The following is an 18493-nucleotide window of genomic DNA, read 5'->3' as shown; positions in this document are numbered from 1 at the left end:
AAGGAGGGGACACCAGGACCATTGGGTTTGCTTTCAGAATCTTGTCTCCTGCTGAGATGAAGTGCTCAATTATTGAGAGGGAATTGTTGGCATGCTGATGAGCTGTGATGAAGTTTAGAAACCTTCTTTGGGGAAGAAAGTTTTGTCTTGAAACAGACCATAAACCATTGGTTTTCATCCTCAGTAGAAAGAATGTTAAGAGCTTCACCCCTAGAATTGCACGCCTATCTTCTAAATTTCTTCAATCTGATTTCTCTACTGAATATATTCCTGGATGTAAGAATGGGTGTACAGATTTCTTATCTCGCTCTTCTAATATTGTGGAGGACAAACCAAATGTAGAAGAGGAAGTCAGGAAGATTTTCTTGTGGCAGCTGTAGACCTCCTACAGTTGTGCGCCGTGTCAGAAAATGAATGGCGTCAAGCTCTTTCTGTTGATGTTTCTTTGGGTTATGTCATGAAATGTATCAAGGAAAGTTGGCCCAGGTAGAGGAACTTGATTTTTGACTTTAAGACATATTGACAAGTTGCGGATGAACTTACCATTGAAGATGGTTTATTATTAAGAGGTGACAGGCTTGTTCCTCCCCTTGTATTAAGGACTAATTTAATCAAATGTGCACATGAGGGACATTTAGGTGCAACTTTGACAAAAAAAAGGGTGCGACTTTCATTTTGGTGCCCTTCTATGGATAGTGCATTTGATTACTTTAAGTCATGTGTAATTTGTTCTAGCTGTGACAAAGCTGCTAAGATGCGTACTCCACCTTTGTCTTCTATAGAATTACCTTCATTACCATGGGTAAAGTTGGGGTTGGACATTATATGGCCTTTCCATGCCCTTGATCCCTCTTCAAAGTTTGCTTTGGTCCTTATGGACTACTATTTAAAATAGCCAGAGATTAAATTTGTGAAAGACGTGAGTGTCACAACAGTAGTTGACTTCCTTAGTGATGTTTTTTTGAAGGAAGGATTCCGTGAGTTTTTGGTGACAGATAATGGGACACAATTTGTCGCTTCTGAAGTTGAGGATAATTTACACACATGTGGAATCACACATCTCAGAAGTTCATTGTACCACCCTCAGACCAATGGTTTGGTTAAACAAATGAACAGAGTTTTAGGTGAATGCATACAGAGGGCTCTGTCAAACAAGTGCGTTGTGATTAATTCTGTGAGTAGCATGCTTTGGTTTTATCGAACTACTCCCCATTCAACTACAGGGGTTTTCCCTTTTGCGCTAATGTGTGGGCGTAGAGCTTTCACCATGGCTTGTTCTGGTTGGGTGAGTAAGTGGATCAAAGAAAAACAATGGAATTATAAGAATGTCAGAAGTGTTGGCTGTTGGGACTGGTCATAATAAATGAACCTTCAACTTACCTGCATTTGACTCTTCTTTTCAAAGACCTATGTAGTATTCTATGTTACAGTTGCAAATGCTTGTTACAAACAAAGCTATGTGTGAAGAACTCTGAAGGTTCTGGACTGCGTTCCAGTTCTAGGCAGTTAATCTTGTACTTGTACCACCTGCGGTTGAACATCTCGATGGCCCAGCCTCATGTAGATTAAACAGATTGAAACTTACTGCTTGTCTTTGTTCCTTACCACACATATCGTGTGGTCATGAACACGTGACTCTTTTATTCATCTATACAAATCAGACTAACCCTCAATATTAACAGATGGTGAACAACATGAAGACGTTACTGTACGTTATCAGTTTGTGTGTAGTGGACAACGAAGCCCGACACGATTCAATAATTCCACACTTGTAACGTTTAATTAGCAAGTGTGAAGATATTTCTCTATGCTAACAGTTTTGGAAGTGGATTACGGACTTTTATGCAGTTAGACTAATCTTCACTTGCAAAGAATGATTTAGCAAGTGTGAAGGTATTGGAGAACGTGTCACTCTTTTTTGAGCATTACCTGTGGAGCTTTACATCATTTTGCTATCAGCCCAGAAGAAGTCTTTTGTGCTTAAGGGCACATGACAAAACACGTGTTGGCTGCTTTTTGCGTATGCTGCTTTTTGTGAAGAATTGTATTACAAAGCCAATTTTGTGGCTGGACTGTACCACGAGAAGCTGTGGAGATATTGCAAGAATAAATTGAAATAAAGAATGACATTTTCAGAATAGCATTTGAAGACTCTACATTGAACCTTTAATGTTTTAGTGTGCTCAGGGTAGACTTTCTTCTTTATTCTCATCTGTCAGTTGCTCCATGGCGGCTGATGGATGGGGTGCTATGAATAAATCTCCAGTTGATCCTCTACTAATACGTTTCTCACACCATATTTATTTAATAGCATACCTAATTATTTCTCTTTATAGTTGTAAGTGTTATTTATTGGTGTATAGTTTTTATCATACATGCATTCTCGTTTCATTTTCCAGATATTCCGTATGTTTATTCATATCATTCAAATTGTAAGTTATTATTAAATTTGTTGTATTTATGATGCAATTTTCTGAAAATGTCAATAAAAAGTTATCACTCGGTCATTTGTGTTCTGTTTATTGGGCATCTTTCACCATCCAAAGATGGCCGCTCTGGTCACTATTACCGTCAAACCTTTCCGGATTCAGGTCGTCCGGGGTGAGGTCCCGCTCAGCTGCTGGTATCCGGCAAGGTAGTCCTATCTCTATTTTCCTTTCTCCCAGGCAGTCTTTGCCGTCCTATGTCTGTTTTCATTGCTCGCAGTTAGTCCTGGCAGTACTATCCATATATTAGGAGCGGGACTCTGGCGCTGCAGTCCTATCTCTGTTTCTACAATCAAGGACCCGTAACACTAGGCTGCACTCCTGCAACAATAGGTTGGCGGCGGCCATTTTAGGTGTGGGTGAACTCATCCTATCCGCGTAATGGCCGCCCTTCGGCGAGCCCGCCCCCGACGCGTGACGTCATGCGCAGCCGCCGCCGGGTTCGGGCGCCATCGAGGACGGCTCTGCAGGCCCCGGCCGGGGTGCGCGCACCGGTGCTGACCCTTGACCCCTGACCCCGGGAGGCGGCAGCTGGAGGCCTCCGTGGACGTGTCTGGAGCGGCGGCGACCGCAGCCGGTGAGACCGCGGGAGAGGAGGGGCCCGAGGGCGGGGGGAGCAGAGAGCCGGGGCCGCAGCGGGAGGAGGGGCCGGGCTGAGGGGGGGATACAGGGCTGAGGTGAAGAGAGGAGTGCCGGGAGGGGGGGGGGGGGGGCTGGGGAGGGCGATACAGGGCTGAGGTGAAGAGAGGAGTGCTGGGGGGCGCTGCTGGGGGAGGGCCTGGGGGGGGGCTGAGAGGGGCCGGGAGGGCTGGGGGGGCTGGGGAGGCTGAGGGGCGATGCTGGGGGTTCCAGCCGCGCCGGGGTCCGCAGGACACTTGATGGGCGTTGATGGCTCCGACAGAGGGGCCATAGCTGCCAAGGTTTCAGATTGCCATGAGTGACATTTTAACGACTATGAGTGACACTTTGTTATGAGCAAAAATCAAGCAATGAAGACGAGAGAAACCTAGGGGCAGGGCAGGCAGCTAGGAATGAAGCAAATGTTAGCAGCCATAGCAAGTTACCAACATCAGGCGCACTTACTTCAGTTCACACATCATGCAGACATTGTACATCAGGCCCAACTTCTTTCCTACAATGCTTTCTTTGACATATCAATTTGCTAATGGTAAATCAGTAAATATGACGTTTAATTTGTACTAAAAGTTATAACTTTCTAACAGAAATAAGAAAGTGGAAAATGTATAGTTCGTGCCAAGATGTGAGGTTTTTAAGAAACCTTCACAAAGGCTCTGAAAAATCTCTTTACATCCTCAGGCATGGCCGCATGGATCAGTATCACACATCACTGCTTTAAACACGGCAACAGGCCGCTGAAGACGATCATAATGACCACGCTATTAATGTTAAATAGAATGTTATTGAGCAGAGAGACATCATTAGGAACTCACTTACTTAGCGAGGCTGCCGAGCAATTCAGTAACGGGGCGCCTCAAGGTCGCAATGACTCCCGCGAAAACACAATAGTCGGGCATGCTTCTGGGGCTCAACGCAGCTCTGCCCAGAAGTGAAGTGCAATGGTGGTGTGTACTCTGGGCTGCTGAGAAACCACTCCAGCGTCGACCAGCACGGTCAGTGTGGTTCACTCAGCAACCAAGGATCGTCAAATCTACTCACTGTGACTGGATCGGCCTTTAATTTACAATGACACGCGAAGGAGCAGCGCTGCCATTGCCAATACAGGCAGCCTGAAACTTTGGCATCATGAACTAGCGTGCAGTTGCCAGCCGCAGCAGTAGGAAGTCTGTGGCCTTGGCTATTTAACTAAACGTGCTCCGCTCTGACTCCAATCATGGGGGTCACTGACTCAGTGACTCCCCATCGGGGTCTCTCAGGCCGCCAACACGGCTATATTTGTTGCGGCCGGCGCTCACCTCAGCTGTGCACGTAGACAGTGGAGCACACCACCAGCCACGACCAACGGCAAGGACTCCCACTCGATTTAAGTGGACCGCCTTTACTTCCAGTACTGTCTTCCTCCGGACGTGACGGTATGTAAGAGTCACATCGGGATTATAATTACCTTGGCGCCCTGTGAGTAAACCTGGCTGTGTCAGCCAGTTACAGCGTCGTGCTGAGGGCAGCCCCGCCCCCCCTAATTAATTGCTAACAGTGTGTGTCTGTCAAATTTAAGCACAGCGGGCAGCGCCAGCCTGGAGCCAGCACCAAGGATTGCTTGTTACATTGTAGCCGCGCTCTCACTCAGCCCGGCACGAGCTGAGAGCAGCGATTAGAACCTACAGGATTAGAATGAACTAGAGCAGCTGCTGGCACTGGCTGCAGCACGCTCTCGGAGGGGACTCGGATCAGTAGAAGCCGTGCACAGGAGCCACTGGTGTCTCGAGCGGCAAAATGCGTGACAATGCATTTCAGTGCGGTGATGCGGACCACCGCACTGAAATGCGTGAGTGTCACACGTGATGCCTGATACTTGACAGGACTGAGGGGCGAAGACCCCGAGGTGTGGGCCCGGCGAGCAGGAGAACCGGGGGCACAGGGAGAGCTGAGGGGGCACCAGTGAGAGGAGGGCAAAGGTACTGACGGCACTGCAGGAAAGCTGAGGGGCACCAGTGACAGGAGGGCAGAGGTACTGAGGGCACTGCAGGAGAGCTGAGGGGCACCAGTGTGAGGAGGGCAGAGGTACAGAGGGCACTGCAGGAGAGCTGAGGGGGCACCAGTGACAGGAGGGCAGAGGTACTGAGGGCACTGAAGGAGAGCTGAGGGGGCACCAGTGAGAGGAGGGCAGAGGTAATGAGGGCACTGCAGGAGAGCTGAGGGGGCACCAGTGTGAGGAGGGCAGAGGTACTGAGGGCACCGCAGGAGAGCTGAGGGGGCACCAGTGTGAGGAGGGCAGAGGTACTGAGGGCACTGCAGGAGAGCTGAGGGGCACCAGTGTGAGGAGGGCAGAGGTACAGAGGGCACTGCAGGAGAGCTGAGGGGGCACCAGTGTGAGGAGGGCAGAGGTACAGAGGGCACTGCAGGAGAGCTGAGGGGGCACCAGTGACAGGAGGGCAGAGGTACTGAGGGCACTGCAGGAGAGCTGAGGGGGCACCAGTGTGAGGAGGGCAGAGGTACTGAGGGCACTGCAGGAGAGCTGAGGGGCACCAGTGTGAGGAGGGCAGAGGTACTGAGGGCACTGCAGGAGAGCTGAGGGGGCACCAGTGACAGGGCAGAGGTACTGAGGGCACTACAGGAGAGCTGAGGGGGCACCAATGACTGGAGGGCAGAGGTACCGAGGGCACTGCAGGAGAGCTGAGGGGGCACCAGTGACAGGAGGGCAGAGGTACTGAGGGCACTGCAGGAGAGCTGAGGGGGCACCAGTGTGAGGAGGGCAGAGGTACAGAGGGCACTGCAGGAGAGCTGAGGGGGCACCAGTGACAGGAGGGCAGAGGGACTGAGGGCACTGCAGGAGAGCTGAGGGGGCACCAGTGACAGGAGGGCAGAGGTATAGAGGGCACTGTAGGAGAGCTGAGGGGGCACCAGTCTGAGGAGGGCAGAGGTACTGAGGGCACTGCAGGAGGGCTGAGGGTGTAGTGTAGTTCCTATTATCCCAATAGGCTCTGCGCATTGGAATAATACCTTCAATAGTATAGGCCTAGACTAGACGTTAACTAGGTCTACTACTGTCGATATTAGACTTAAAGTTTTGGGTTTGCCAGCTAGCTCAGAGTTCACTAGAAACTTTCTCGAATAGGCAAGGAGGAATTGAACCTCCCTGGATAGACAAGAAGGGATTTAGTTTCTGACAATCATAGAACATGACAACTTTGCTCTCCCCTAATCAAGAGTGTATCTCGAGAGTCGTGTGAACAAAAGGCAATTTATTTTACTCAGTCAGTACGTGCATTCTTAGTCTCATCAGATTGTAGAGAAAAGGAAGAGACGGGCGTGTTCAATAAAAGATGTTATTTATTGATCAGTCTCTTTTCTCATACAAGAGAAATGGATCGATATTATTGCAATACTTATGGTTAAGTAAAGTGCATACATTAAAAGCAGAAGTATAAAATAATACTGTAAAAACATTGATATGGTTTCTAAGCCATATGAAGGTTTAAAATGAATAAGATATATACATACACATATACATTTGACTAATCGTACTCAACTGGTGTTTCTAACTACGCCTACCCCGTGTACCTGACCTAAGCCTAATACGTGGGCGGGAATAGAAAGTAACAGTTTAAGTTAAGTTTGTTTTTGCCAAGTGACTGACTAAAGAATTCTCTGCGAGGGGTTATTCAGTTCTGTACCTGGAATCTAGGATGGATGAGGGATGGTATCTCTCGTCTCTGGTCTCGATATTCCAGGCTGCCTGCGAGGGCTACCCGGAAGCGCCGGTGCTGGATTTCTCTGCAGGAGAAAAACGGCTTCTCGTTCTCAGCGCGTCAGGAAGGCGGGGCTGCGCCAGCGGGGTCTGCTCTGCTCTGGGCTTCGGCAAGTCTGGCTGCTCCGTTCTCGTCACCACCGCGTGTGTTTGCATAGGGCAATATCGGTAATATTTATACCTTTAAGGTGCCGAGATTGACGTAAGGATGGACATAGATACGTCAATAAGGATGTCATACGACCAGGTCGTTAGCACATTCTTTTGCTGAAGTTCTCGGTGAAATCAAAACAATGGCCGCAGGGTTTTTCCCAGGTCTGTCATAGGTTTGATTTGTTTTGAGAACTCCGTATGCCTTATCAGGGGCTGGAGGAATATCGCTTGTCTAATTAGATGACAAGCGTTATGACCTAATCAGATAACACGTTCCTGTGCCGTAGTGTGGCTTTATCAGATAACGGTTCCTGCATCATGGGGGTTTTCTGCCTCATGGGATGGCTGCTAGTTAACTTGTTAGTTTGTTAACCAGAATAGGGTCAGGAATAGGGGGATCGATACAGAACCTATAGGAATAAATCACACCCACTCCACGCTAACTATGGACATATTTACTAATCTATGCATAGTAAAACATACTGTAGAGTATCGTGTATACCTTACCACCCCAAAATACATAAATGCATTTTGAAATTATCAAATATACGAAAAACAGTCACATGTAATGTATGCACTCAAGCCGTAGAATAATGCTAAAGTAATCATGCATATATATACATTATAACTAATATGTATATGAGAATTTACACATGAAATGGCTCTTAATACAGAAAAAAGTTCGAGACCATTCCATCACAGAATAAGAATAATTATGAACATACCAGCGGGCAGCTAATGTCTATAAGCTATCTAAAATTAGAAATTTTAGTTCTCTAGGAATAGTTCTTACTTTAAGCAGAAGATAAGTGTCCCGAAAAAATATGCAAAACATTTTTGGGGCTGCTGAAAAAATTGCTGTCCGTGAACTGGAGGGAAAATTGTTCATGTGACTTTATTATTAAAGTTGAAGGCCAAATTCAGGCCAAATTCAGGCCAAATTCAGGGAACGCCGTGTACGAGCTTGCTCAAAAGTCTCTATTTCTGCTCTGGTGAGAACATCATATCATTTAGACTCTCGAAAAAGTTGTCAACAGCTTCCTGGGAGAGTTCCACTAACTCGGAAATAGGTGTAACCATGCATTCGTGCGCATGATTGTCTCCATTGACATTTTGATTTGGATTGCTGACAGAAGGTCGTACCTGATCGATGCTGCTTTCATCTTGAACTTCACTACCCCTTAATCGTAGTGGTGAAGCTTCCACGAATGCCGTCATCAGGATTGGTAGCCTTTGAGGGCAGCACAAAGCATGAGCCTTTGTTGGACTCAACAATGTTTCTGCATCCATTGGCGCATCCGATTGTAGCGTCAGACAGGTGTCTAACACGCATTCTTCTCCGCACAGCAGGCACCTTAATACAGGTAAAACACATCGTTGCCACATTGGTCGAAATGATAGAAACCAAGTCATGTTCAGGTCTCTAAGCCGGGATAGTCCCAGGATTTTTGATATCCGGTCCCGGTATCCAATGGCTAGGATTGTTTCTTCCCTTGTCGCAGGTGTTTTGTCTGTGACATGGTTTGCCATAACGAAATATAAGGACTAGGAATAGGATTCCTGCAATCAGTCCTAAAATGAGGGGAAGTCCGCCAAAAATCGAATGGACGAAATCTGGAAAAATACCCAGTATGGCTTTGAATGGTGTTAATGCCATCGAAAATACTGTCTTAAATACTTTTGAGACTTCACTGGTATCAGAAATATTTAAGATTTCATTCAGGATTTCTGCGAAATGTATGGGGGAATTAGTTGATAACAATGAATGTATCTCTGCAGTCGTCCTTGCGACTTGGAGATCATACGTTTCTTTTGATGACGTGAGCCTTGTCGGCGTCTGAAGAAGCACTGTTTTCATTCTGCTTAAAGTATCTATTCGAATAGAAGTAATTTTCAAGTTGGGCCATGCCCTTGCCTCCCTGTCTGGAAAGGAGCTGGGGAACAATGAGTGTCCACAGCACTTGACCTTCGCAGTCGTAGTTACGAGATAAGGAGTCCCGGGCATAAGACTACAACATCTGCGATCTACAATTAGAATGTAACTCCCATTATAGAGTCTTTGAAAGAATGGTTCTATCTCTGTTGCAGGTGCGCCTTGCTGGTGACATGAAAGGTTATTTGAGTTCCCTTCACAGGCTCCATGCAAACTAATTCCGTTACACAGAAGTGTACCGCTTAGTGACATCGCACAATTATTGCCACTAAGAAACACTTTCTGTCCTTTATTACTGACACATGCATGTGAATAGGGCAAGTTCCATGTTGTTTTAATGTACCCTTTTCCCAGCTTTTCGTACATGCCAGCCTGTATATATTTTTGGCAGTATTGAAACCTGAAGGTTGATATTGGAATATTAATTATCCCATGTATTATCCATTCACGGACAGGTCGTTCTGACATTGTCACTGGTAATCTTTCGAGTTTCTCAATGCTCAGGATTGTATAATCAGCACCCTTTTGTGCCATACTGATTTGTCTATCAGTAAGGTTAAAGATATGGAATAGTGACGTTGTGTTGATTAAACGCCAAGGCACATAGCCTGAACGCAGATTTTGTAACGTCCAGCCAAGCTGTACAATAGAACGCAATTGGGACTGACCGTGTTGTAATAACAGTAAGTCTTGCGATAATATGTCGATTGCTGAAGACACAATGCTGTCCAAAGAAAAAATTCTGGAGGACAGAGTCATTAACCCATTGTCCACTACAGAAAGTGATTTTTCCAAAATAATACGGTCAATTTCCCGTATTCTCTCTGCTGTTTCAATTTGAGTCACCTTCCAGGCCTCGTTGTATGCTGCATATACAGAGGCTGCTATGAAACGCTTTTGACGCTGTTTGCGTGGTCCCATAGTGAAATCACGCAAGTCAGCACCATCAGTAAGTAAAGTTAGGTGTTGCTTAATTTCTGCCAGTGTGGAAGTTTGCAGCCATTGAAGGCACACTGTAGGTGGTTATTATCCCTGGGTGATGTCTTTGGGGATATCTAGGGTCTGGCCTGGTCATTTTGAACCCCTGTGTTTTGTTCAGGAATCTGTCTTGACAGTTATTAGTATCTGTGGGCCAGATCAACCACTGTTTCCAATCTGGATGTGTTCTGTTTTGGTTTAATACATAATTTACGTCTATCTCTTCATCTGTAGAGCTATTGCTGTTCATTGTTGGTTTTGGAATAGACGGTTTATTTAAGTCTTTGATTTTGGCTAGGCCCTCTCCCCAAACAGGTGGTTTGTTGAACAGTGTCATTTAAAAATATAATTTGTTCTGGGATCATGCAGGCTCTAAACAAAGATTCTATACCCTGTACTTTGCATTCTTTTGTGCCCCAAACACTTTTCAATTCAACATTTTTGTCCCAATAATCAAAACCAAAAGTATTCATTTGTTCAAAGAATGAGTCTGAATATATCAATTTCGTGTTTGTTATCATGGTCTTTGTCCCTGTCTTATTTGACAATTTGAAATAAAATGTTTCAGCATTACTTGTGTTAAAACCTGAAAAGTATGAATATTTGTCATAAAAGGTTCTTGAGCTTCCTTTTGGAGGGGTTGCACAATGTTCCCATTGATTATAATTTAAAACATTTCTAGGTTGTGCAGATCTATGTAGAAAATGGTTACCATAGTGGTTGTAGCAATACATACTATCATAATTTGTAGAACCCTGCAAATAATCATGTTTGGTAAATTTAGCAGACATCACTAAGTCAGACATCATATTATTTATACTTTCGAAGTCCCAATCATCAGCAAATGAGCTTGGTTTTACAAAGTCACTCAATGAGATCTTAATTTGGTGTGGATATTTCAGGATTTCAACCGGACCATAGATTTCGTAGTCAGTGTTGTCCCATGCTACCCCACCCGGTGTAGGATTGGCTGTGAAGTTGACTGAAGTTCTCTTTTCTCGACGTGTGAAGATGTGTGTGGTTTGAGGATCAGGTTGATTTTCTGACTTGCTGTGTCCATTTTAGCATATTTTCCCTCAATGAAGCGTCCCAAAGTAAGTACCATGATGAGCCAAAGTATGAGGATAAATGCACCAAAACCCACCCAAAATTCGATCCATGGAGAAATCAGATATGTTTCTTTCAGTTGTTTCAAAAGTTCTTTAGCTTTATCTTTAAAGGTTTTTGATGATGGCTGTGTCTTTGATTCAGTGAAACCTTCAGAGGAATCATCGAAGTTTATGAAGTAGCCGGATGCAGTTCTGTCAATAGTTCCAATTGCTTCAGGATTACTGTTTCTTGCATAGTCGTTTGTTACTTCATTATAGATTGGTGTGTCCCTGCTAAATGTTTTTATTTGGGTTTTCAGAGGTCTAAGTTCCATTGCATTGTTGCATAGTCCTTGTTGTTCTTCTGTAGGCATTTCGAATGTGATTAGCCTCTTTGTTAGGACCTCTGTACTGGTAGCAAACCTTGGTGTTCTGCTACTTATGGGGAGTCCACTTGGCCTACTATTTGTTATCGGCCACATGATTGTGGTTTTACCAGGTTGATGGATACAACTCGGTTCTCCTTTTTACCAGCAAGCGGCGGTAGTACAACTGATCTTGTCCCGTTGATAGACAAGACAGGTACTGCTTTTCTGTAAGAAGGCCCAAATTCCTTCTTTATCGCGATCTTTTCTCTGACTAGATCCCCGACTTTTGGAATCCAGACAGGTCTTGCTGGGACAGGTGGTGGTTCTTCAGTGGTTGTTGGCTGTTGTTTCAACTTTTAGGTTGCTCAGGTCTTTTCTTGTTTCGTTTAAGTCCTGTAAAATAGCCAAACGGTCTTTGATATCAAAGCTTTTTTCCTTCACCACTGAAGTCTGACTGTCAAGGTCAGAGATTAACATCCTAGTTCCAAATAATAATTCGTACGGACTGAATCCCTTCAGAGAATTTCTTGGCAGGTTATTTAGACTACGTTGGACACTTATTAGATGTTTGACCCACCCAGCTCCCGAACCTAATATCCTTTCCGTTATAGATTGCTTTCTGCCTTGGTTTTTTCTTTACACCATCCCGTATCCCTCAGGAAGGAAGTGAGAAGATTCCCGCTGTGCTATGCTCATTTGGCCATGTTTCCCCTCAGGCTGGAGGGCTAGAGTGAAAACAATGGTCAAACGTAGCATGCTCTTAGCGTATATGCCATTTAGACTCGCAAATCTTTGTATAACAGTCCAGACGTCAGCCGAGTGCTGGTGATCTACATTATAAGTGGAAACTAGCCTGTATATGTTAATCGCAAGCCTTGCTTTTTACTGTTGATTTTTTCTGGAGTGAAACGACACGGTATTACACTGTTTCTCTCACCACTGCGATTCCTGTTGCAGTTTGGGCAGTTTTTTTACAAACATGGTGTGATGCAGGCTCATGCCTGGCCACCAGTACCTTGATTGTAATTCTTCCAGAGAATCTTTTAGTTTGAGGTGTCTGAGACCCTCACCCATATGTGCGTCTGCGATTAACAAGTTTCTCCTGTCCATGTTTGGAATCACTCTATCCCCCACTCCAGGGATTCGAGCAAAAGGGACGGAGTTTGCATCGATTATGTATGTATAATTGAGTGGATAGTTGATCGGTAGCGCTGAGCAGTCGCCTTTTGATGACGTTTTCACTGCCAGCACTGTTTCACCGTCAATATACTTCGCTGTACGCTTTTTTCGAACAACGGAAGCCGATTTAGTTGCTACCGCTGTGGCTGTCTTAGCCAATGAATTCCCTGCAACGTGAACGCCATCACGCTGATGACTCAGTGAGTGTGTCACGTGAGTCCTTGGTAGTTCTTTTTGTAAAAGAGCTATTTGTTCCCAGAGCAGTTTCTGCTTTATTGTTGCATCTGTGTCATCTTTGTAACCGTTTTGAATCCATGTCTGCAAATCGTTGTTATATGATTTGACGCAGTAATGTGAATCGGACACTATAAGTGTCGGGAATTCGCGATCCGCATTATCTAGCGCCATTTTCAATGCTATTATTTCAGTCTGTTGTTCTGAATTAGTTTCTACTGAGTGTGTTTTTGTTAATAGAGGTCTTAGTTTACCTCCGCGCCACACTTCTTTTGTAATCTCACATGTGGGGTTGTATGCTTGTTCTCCCCAAACGGAGGGTTGAGCATGTCCGTCTGTATAGATTACGCAAGCGTATTGTCGTAAGGGCAGAATGTCAATTGGCAGAGGGAATGTTCTTTCATAGTCTAGATTTTTTAGTTCCTCTAGTTCTGGATCAAAGTAGTAGTATACTTTGTCCGTTGTAATGGAATTCACCCATTGTATCCATTCCGGATTCAATGTTGTTGTTGGTAAATTACATGGTGTTGTTAATGCCTCAAAGGCTGATTCTGCTGTTCTGACTGTGATACGTCTACCGTCAGCTTGATCTTTTTCTCTAGCTATTGCGGTTTGAACTACATGAACAATTTTTTCTTTAATGCTGAATTTTTGTTCAGCTTCTGTGTACAAGTGTGATTTGAATGCAATTGGTACCTTTTCTCCCTCGTTAGAGGTCAGGTATGTGAATCCGCATCTTCCTGGATGACTCGAATCACAAGATTGCGTGTGTTATCACGTGTTTCTAATTTTGTTTTAATTAGCATGTCTGTTTGTAAGGATCTCAAAGTTTCTGTGTGTATTTGAGTCCAATTGGTTCTTTTAAAATCTGGTTTTATTAGATCATAAAGGGGTTTGACCCTTTCTGCGTAATTTGCAATGTATGTTCTTCCGAAATTTAGGAAGCCTAGAATTGACTGTAGGTTTTTTAGTGTTCTAGGTGCTTGGAGTACGGCACATTTCTCTAGGAAATTGTCAGCCAGGCTTTTGCCTTCACTTGATAATTCATATCCTAAGAACAGGACTGTCAGATGGGCAATTCTGGATTTTTTAAAGTTGAATTTGTAACCCTCTGCTGCGAACCCAAGTATTATGGTGTTCACTCTCTTCAAGTGAGTCTCCAAGTCATCATCTGTTAAGTATATGTCGTCGACATACGATAATGCTTCGTCGTCATATGTTTGTAGTAATTCTGTTACTCTCGCTGAGAATACCCCTGGGCTATTCTTGTACCCCTGGGCTAACCGACAGAATTGTTTGTGAGTGCCATTTATTGAGAACGCAGACAAATATCTGCTCTCTGGTGCTATGTTTTGACAAAAGAATCCATTAGAGATGTCTAATGTTGTTTTGTATTTTTTGCGCACTATGTTATTCATTAGTGCAGCACTATGCGAGTTTTGCACTGCAAAAGTTTTGCAACATGAGTTTAAGGTGTAGGTAATCCAAAACTAGACGATATGAATGGTCTGGTTTGGAGACCGGAAACAAAGGGTTGTTCATTTGTGAGGTGCAAGTTTCAATCACCCCCTGGTATTCTAGGATTTCTTTTACCTGTTTTTTAGCTTCTTGCTTAATTGGGTACTGCCTTTGTGCAGTAGGTTGTGACTTTAACTGGATTTTGTGAGGAGGAGAGTCCTCATCCCATCCTACATGATTTTTAGGTCGAGCTGGCGTTGGAGCGCGAAGCGCTCCCGCCAGCGTGACTATAGTCACCTTCCTCCCTGTCAAGGGAGTAACAGCTGTGAACGAGCCCGATACAGACCTGGGCACGAGCCGACCCAGGTCTGTGAACGTGCTTCAAGGTTGAGCAGCTTGTGCACGTTTGTTGGACGTCAGGCGCTGCAAGCCCGCCAGACCAATTATCCCAGCATGAAACTCTACTTCCTGAGGCGCCACAAGACCAATTATCCCAGCAGGAGTCTCCACTTCCTCAGGCGCTGCAACAATTATCACAGCATGAGACCCACTTATCACAGCATGTCAACAGGCCCCCAGGCTGCTGGAGCACTCAACTATAATTAATGTGCAGTTGAGTGCTCCAGCAGCGTGGGGCAGCTCTCTGCATGCTGTGATAATTATCACTTTGGGGCCTCATGCTGTGATAATTAGGGCAGGCATGCTCTATTTGCAGCACTGAACATTTTCAAAGAAGGCGAAGCAGTGACATTCATTGGAGACACTCACCCTCGCCCCCTCACCCCTCACACACCTCCTCACCCTCACACCCTCACCTTCACACCCCCTCACACACACCCTCACATACCCTTACCAGCACAGCAAAACACAGCACAGCACAGCAAAACACAGCACAGCAAAACACAGCACAGCACAGCAAAACACAGCACAGCACAGCAAAACACAGCACAGCAAAACACAACACAACACAGCACAGCACAGCACAACACAACACAGCACAGCAAAACACAACACAGCACAGCAAAACACAACACAGCACAGCAAAACACAACACAGCACAGCACAGCAAAACACAGCACAGCACAGCAAAACACAGCACAGCACAGCAAAACACAGCACAGCACAACACAACACAGCACAGCAAAACACAGCACAGCACAGCAAAACACAACACAACCCTCACGCCCTCACCCCCTCACCCCTCACACACCTCCTCACCCTCACACCCTCACCTTCACACCCCCTCACACACACCCTCACATACCCTTACCAGCACAGCAAAACACAACACAGCAAAACACAACACAACACAGCACAGCAAAACACAACACAACACAGCACAGCAAAACACAACACAGCACAGCACAGCAAAACACAGCACGGCACAGCAAAACACAGCACAACACAGCACAGCACAGCAAAACACTACACAGCACAGCAAAACACTGCACAGCAAAACACTACACAGCACAGCAAAACACTACACAGCACAGCAAAACACTACACAGCACAGCAAAACACTACACAGCACAGCAAAACACTACACAGCACAGCAAAACACTACACAGCACAGCAAAACACTACACAGCACAGCAAAACACTACACAGCACAGCAAAACACAGCACAGCACAGCAAAACACAGCACAGCACAGCAAAACACAGCACAGCAAAACAGCACAGCACAGCACAGCAAAACACAGCACAGCACAGCAAAACACAGCACAGGACAGCACAGCACAGCAAAACACAGCAAAGCACAGCATAGCAAAACACAGCACAGCATAGCAAAACACAGCACAGCACAGCAAAACACAGCACAGCAAAACACAGCACAGCAAAACACAGCACAGCAAAACACAGCACAGCAAAACACAGCACAGCAAAACACAGCACAGCAAAGCACAGCAAAACACAGCACAGCAAAACACAGCACAGCAAAACACCGCACAGCACAGCAAAACACAGCACAGCAAAACACAGCACAGCAAAACACAGCACAGCAAAACACAGCACAGCAAAACACAGCACAGCAAAACACAGCACAGCAAAACACAGCACAGCAAAACACAGCACAGCAAAACACAGCACAGCAAAACACAGCACAGCAAAGCACCGCACAGCAAAGCACAGCAAAACACAGCACAGCAAAGCACAGCACAGCAAAACAGAGCACAGCAAAACACAGCACAACCAAGCACAACCAAGCACAGCACAACCAAGCACAGCACAACCAAGCACAGCACAACCAAGCACAGCATAACCAAGCACAGCACAACCAAGCACAGCACAACCAAGCACAGCACAACCAAGCACAGCATAACCAAGCACAGCATAACCAAGCATAGCGTAATAAAGCACAACAAAACATAGCATAGCATAACAAAACACAACATAGCATAACAAAACACAACATAGCATAGCATAACAAAACACAACATAGCATAGCATAACAAAACACAACATAGCATAGGAAAACAAAACAAAGCATAGGATAGTAAAACATGGCATAACAAAACATGGCATAACAAAACATGGCATAACAAAACATGGCATAACAAAACATGGCATAACAAAACATGGCATAGCATAGCATAACAAAACACAACATAGCATAGCATAACAAAACACAGCATAGCATAGCATAACAAAACACAACATAGCATAGGTTAGCAAAACTAAACAGAGCAGAGCATAGCATAACAAAACGAAGCATAGGATAGCAAAACAAAACATAGCCTAACAAAACATGGCATAACAAAACATGGCATAACAAAACATGGCATAACAAAACATGGCATAACAAAACATGGCATAACAAAACATGGCATAACAAAACATGGCATAACAAAACATGGCATAACAAAACATGGCATAACAAAACATGGCATAACAAAACATGGCATAACAAAACATGGCATAACAAAACATATAATAGCAAAACATATAATAGCATAGCAAAACATAGCATATCAAACACAACAAAACATAGCATAGCAAAACATAGCATAGCATAACAAAGCATAACAAAGCATAGCATAACAAAACAAAACATAGCATAACAAAACATAGCATAACAAAACATAGCATAGCAAAGCATAGCATAGCAAAACACAACACAGCATAGCATAGCATAGCATAACAAAGCATAGCATAACAAACACAACAAAGCATTGCGTAGCATAACAAAGCATAGGATAGCAAAAAAACATAGCATAGCATAACAAAACAAAGCATAGAATAGCAAAACAAAACATTACATAGCATAACAAAACACAGCACAACACAACACAGCACAACACAGCACAACACAACACAGCAAAGCACAGCACAGCAAAACACAGCGAAACACAGCAAAACACAGCACAGCACAGCAAAGCACAGCACAGCAAAGCACAGCACAGCAAAACACAGCACAGCACAGCAAAACACAGCAAAGCACAGCACAGCAAAACAGCACAGCACAGCAAAGCACAGCACAGCAACACACAGCACAGCACAGCAAAGCACAGCACAGTAAAACACAGCACAGCACAGCAAAACACAGCACAGCAAAACACAGCACAGCAAAACACAGCACAGCAAAACACAGCACAGCAAAACACAGCACAGCAAAACACAGCACAGCAAAACACAGCACAGCAAAACACAGCACAGCAAAACACAGCACAGCACAGCAAAACACAGCACAGCAAAACACAGCACAGCACAGCAAAACACAGAACACTAAAACACAGCACAGCAAAACACAGCACAGCACAACCAAGCACGGCACAACCAAGCACGGCACAACCAAGCACAGCACAACCAAGCACAGCACAACCAAGCACAGCACAACCAAGCACAGCACAACCAAGCACAGCATAACCAAGCACAGCATAACCAAGCACAACACAACATAGCATAGCATAACAAAACACAACATAGCATAGGATAGCAAAACTAAACAGAGCAGAGCATAGCATAACAAAACAAAGCATAGGATAGCAAAACAAAACATGGCATAACAAAACATGCCATAACAAAACATGGCATAACAAAACATGGCATAACAAAACATGGCATAACAAAACATGGCATAACAAAACATGGCATAACAAAACATGGCATAACAAAACATGGCATAGCAAAACATGGCATAGCAAAACATGGCATAGCAAAACATGGCATAGCAAAACATGGCATAGCAAAACATGGCATAACAAAACATGGCATAACAAAACATGGCATA

General features: G+C 44.7%; 1 protein-coding gene across 1 annotated transcript in view; it reads left to right on the top strand.

Annotated features, from left to right (window-relative positions):
- Nucleotides 1-2902: 2902 nt before the first annotated feature.
- LOC144784985 (uncharacterized) overlaps nucleotides 2903-18493 on the top strand; it is an 89777-nt gene continuing 74186 nt past the window's right edge. The window contains exon 1 of the mRNA XM_078664109.1: nucleotides 2903-3063. The gene's annotated coding sequence lies outside the window, so the exon portion shown is untranslated. The remainder of the gene's footprint in view (nucleotides 3064-18493) is intronic.

This window comes from Lissotriton helveticus, chromosome 10, assembly GCF_964261635.1.
Source record: "Lissotriton helveticus chromosome 10, aLisHel1.1, whole genome shotgun sequence".
In the NCBI taxonomy this organism is placed as follows: Eukaryota; Metazoa; Chordata; class Amphibia; order Caudata; family Salamandridae; genus Lissotriton; species Lissotriton helveticus.
The sequence above is the reverse complement of the archived record's forward strand: the minus strand, read 5'-3'. Positions and strand labels throughout refer to the sequence as shown.